We start from the raw sequence: 4414 nt of genomic DNA, 5'->3' as shown, positions 1-4414 counted from the left end.
ATTTAATTTTTTTTAATTTCATAATTATCAATAATGCCTTAGATGCACCACATGAATAATATATCCATTAGAAAGACCTTAGAAATATACTAGAACATGAACCTCACAAGACCTTATGATGAACAAGCAACATAGTATCTATAAACATTGCACTTTAAAATTTCTCACAATCTAAAATATTAATTTAATCACAAATATTAATTTTCTAGAATTCAACAATTTAATAATAATTGTTTATAAGTATCTTCAAAATATAATGCAATATATATAATATTTGATTTCAAAAAAGTGTTTCATATTTATCAATTCAATTGACTTAATACTTATCAATCCAACTCATTCATATTACTTCAGATCTGTCAATCAAAAACAAAAAAAATTTACACTTTACTATAATCCTTAAATACGGCCATTTAGAATAATTTATTTAAGGACCCGTTTAATACTTGTTGACTCAGCTCATTAATATATTATTCTTGTTTGCAGAATCTTAATCAAATACAACCATCTACTAAAATTGATTGCATCCATCCATTGTAATTGATTTTTTTAAAACCAGCCCATATACTGATATATTCATTGTTTACAATTATTGAATTGGAGTGGACCTTATTTAAATGATATATTATTCTCTTGCAACGTTACAATCCAAAAGGTGAAAATGAAACAAGTGAAAATTACATTCTTGTCGATCATGGGATTTGAATGGTTAAAGTCAAATTAAATAGTACCTGGCGACCACTACAAGGAGTTCATGAAACTCGTTTAAAGAAAAAAACAAGAAAATATTGTTAAAAAACCAAACTGATATGCAATTTTTCAACATACATTGTTTCATCACAGTCACCATTCAAGGCATCCAATTCCAAACTGGTCCACAAATATCCATCATCAAGATGCGAATCTATGACACTAAGTATATCGACCGACCCACCAATGAGTTAGAAACAGAAAAATAATACTCTTCTGTTTTTATTCATAAAAGCATTCATTACATGCTAAATTTTATTCATTACATACGGAATATCTCACATCCCAATCTGCCATTAGAGCCAGTTATCCACCATGTGGTGGAGGATTATTTGCACCAGGATCCTGATAATCCAAATGCTCTTCAAGAGTCACACGATGCACCTGACGTCACATGCAATTAAACCATCATTAACTCTACTTATTCATAACAAAGACTCAATATCACCCAATAGCTGCATAATTTATTTCGTTTCAGCTACCTGGTCTGAACCAGAAAACTCATGATTGACACTAGCCCCTCTTTCTGTAAACAAACTTCCTACAAAATCAAAAACATTCATTAGAATTTTGATATTTTATATATGCAGCTTGTTTTGTAGGCGAAGCAATTATATTTTTGATGGGATTCCTCTCCACCATCAGTACATGCTTTTGGTAATCACACCAAAAGTAAGTACTTGTGGTGGAGAGGGATTTTATGAGGAAGATATCACACTAAAAGCAGGTACTAATGGTGGGGAGAGATCTCCTAGAAGATATAATAGCTATAAAAACATATTTAATACATGTAGATTATCTGTTAATCATTTATGTATTCTAAAAATGGTATTTCCCATTATATATTGTCCCATGAATTCAGAATCAATTTACTTTTAGGTTTCAAATCACAACAAGATTATTTCTAGATTTTAAATAACGTTCAAATTATCCCAAGGTTCGTTTCAAATCACACTGAGATTACTTTTGAAATCGACTATGTATAGCTTTAAATTGATAAAATTTAAATGACAACTACGCATACTCAAGTGAGAGAATTCCAGTGTTTTAAATAGTTGTGGAGTTGAACTCAAACTTTGCAAATAGTTGAGGAAGAGAAGAGAAGAGGAGGGAATAAAATACCTCGAGAGCAAGAGACATCATGCAGAGCGGCAGATGCCAAGAGAAGGGCCAAAAGCACAAGCAAATAAGAAGATTTGGCCATTGTTGATTTCTTACTGAATGTGAAGTGAAATAGTTCTCATATATATATAATAGTCAGACAAAGATATTATGATATTTGCAACTGCTTTTCCATTTCTTTGTGGACACGTACTTAATAAAGCATTTAGTGCCGTCCTTAAATTTGGCCCTAATTTTGCCTGTTCATATCAATCTCTGGAATCTTCCAATCTATCTTTGGGTTGAGATCCTCTGATTGCAGCGTATATTCTCAGAAACTGTTCTGGGTCTCGTTGAAAGAAAGAAATTATGTCATCTCATTTCACACCACCTGGAATACATTGAATCTGTGAAGAATAAATGCTTCATTTATTACTGTAATAATCTATACTAACAAATTGTAGTACTTGGGTGGAACAATTATAGGCTATTGGTTTTTTCTGGGGGGCTTGGACCATAGGATTCCAGAGTCTTGAGGCCTAAATTGCTCTGCTGAAACTTTACATGTACAATGAATATATAATTTGCCGGAGATGACCGGGTGACTGGGTTCCAGAAGATCAAAAATTGCACCGTCATTTTTATTTGCATATAATTATTATCAAATATGATGCTATATTATATACATTTTTTGGTGAAGTATCTAAAAAGATCTTTATATTGTACTGTTGTGGCATTATATTATTGGTTGGTTTTTGTTTGTTTGTGGGATGATGTCGGTAGTACATGTTTTGTTTGTGTACTAAGGTGACATCAAGTGTTAGATTTGTTTCCTTAATATTGTTAATTAAAACAATTACATAGATAGAAAAGGTTGGAATCTCACCTCATGGAATTCAACACAACACTCAATTTAAGAATTTGTTAGCTTATTTTTAAAAAGAATTATCAAAAAAATTATTATTCAGATTTTTCATATTCATGACACAAAAGTATAGTTGTAGCTAACCTAACCATGTAATTATATTTGTGTCTCGGTCTATGTATCATTCATCATTCAATGATGCCTTGAGGCTTTGGTTCTTATCAACTTTAGCCTAAGAAATAAAAAAATTTCCAAAAAAAAACTTTTTGAGATTTTGAAAGGAAAATTTCTATGGTAGCATGTTAGAATTCATTATAGCTAACTTTGTACACCAACAAATTCTTAATGATATATGGCTTTTGATAAATATTTTGGATTGTCTTTGTATCCTACTTAATTGCACAAAGTTATTGTTCTAGCATCTAGGTAGTAATGACACATGTTGTGGGATTTTTTATGCATGCAAGGATAAAAAAGTGGTCATTTCAAAGTGTTGCATGGTACCTACTTAAAGATGCACTCATAGTCATGTACACTACAACTGCCTCAAAAGTTGTCATTACTTATGAACAAATGGCCAATAGTTGTGTGCTATGTGTACCAATAAAGTTACAAAAATCCTCCAATTAAAGTCTACTTCTAACTACTCGATGGCTACCAACACCTGTAAAATTTAGTATTGGTCTTTTACTTATCATTTTCTTGGTTTCTTTAAATTTTAATTGAAGAGTTGGGTGAGCAAGGAGTGAATGAGAATTGAAACAAGGGTGGTAATAGGTGCTCTTCACCTAACGTAAAATTAAACCTACATAATTAAACCCAATTTTAACCTCATTATTTCTCAAATGCATAAAAATTATAGAGCTTCTAAGATAATTTAATAATATTAAAATGATTAAATTCCTTTGTCAAATTTAGCATAATAGATAGATAGATACAATACCTACTAAAATATGGATTCAATGTCATTTTATAGATTCTTGTATATATGGAATTCAATTTGCAGTTAATAGTGAAATCAAAGAATCACATTCCTTAATCCAAAAAGAATCACATTGCATTCCTTCAAACTATGCAATCATTACATCTAAAGTAAATCATCTTCTCAAATGCATAAGAACCGTAGACTTACTATGATAGTTCACCAATATTCAAATAATAAATTTTATTTGTTATTTACTCAAATTATAGATAGATATAATACCCCATTAATGGATAAGGCCATAATAATGGTTCCCACTTTTTGTCACAAAGAAATCAGATAAAAGTGAGGAAAACATCTTTCAGGGTGCTTCGAATGAAGCCCCCTAGGGCTTCATTTAAAGTCATGGCCCTAGCTTCATTTGAAGCCCCTTTTGCCAACTACTACGAGGGGCTTTGAACAAAGCTTTAGGGCTTTGAACGAAGCCACTAGGGCCAATAGGTGGCCAAAAAGTCAGCCAGGGGCTTTATTCAAACCCCCCCTGGGGCCACCAAACTATCCCCTAGGGGGCTTTAAATGAAGCCCCTTCATTTGAAGCCTCTCTAAAGGCTTCAGTTGAAGCACTCTTTGTTCGAAAGTCCCAAAATTGGAATTTTTACAAATTTACTAAACTTTATATCATTTTTTTCCCTTTTGAGGGCTTAAACAAGTCCATATTCTAAAACTAAATACAGAAAATTGGTGTACTCTTAATAAGCTTTCCAATAACTATATTT

General features: G+C 31.7%; 1 long non-coding RNA gene across 1 annotated transcript; it reads right to left on the bottom strand.

The window, feature by feature from the left end:
- Positions 1-788: 788 nt before the first annotated feature.
- Positions 789-2424, bottom strand: LOC149557424 (uncharacterized). The gene is made up of 3 exons (XR_016352393.1): positions 1873-2424; positions 1233-1291; positions 789-1134 (listed from the first exon to the last, which is right to left on the bottom strand). It is a non-coding gene; the product is annotated as an uncharacterized LOC149557424 (long non-coding RNA).
- Positions 2425-4414: the final 1990 nt, after the last annotated feature.

Source organism: Cupressus sempervirens, chromosome 5, assembly GCF_028749045.1.
Source record: "Cupressus sempervirens isolate cs-2001-9-10 chromosome 5, ASM2874904v1, whole genome shotgun sequence".
Classification (NCBI taxonomy): domain Eukaryota; kingdom Viridiplantae; phylum Streptophyta; class Pinopsida; order Cupressales; family Cupressaceae; genus Cupressus; species Cupressus sempervirens.
Note: the sequence above shows the minus strand (reverse complement) of the source record. Positions and strands in the feature narration are given on the sequence as shown.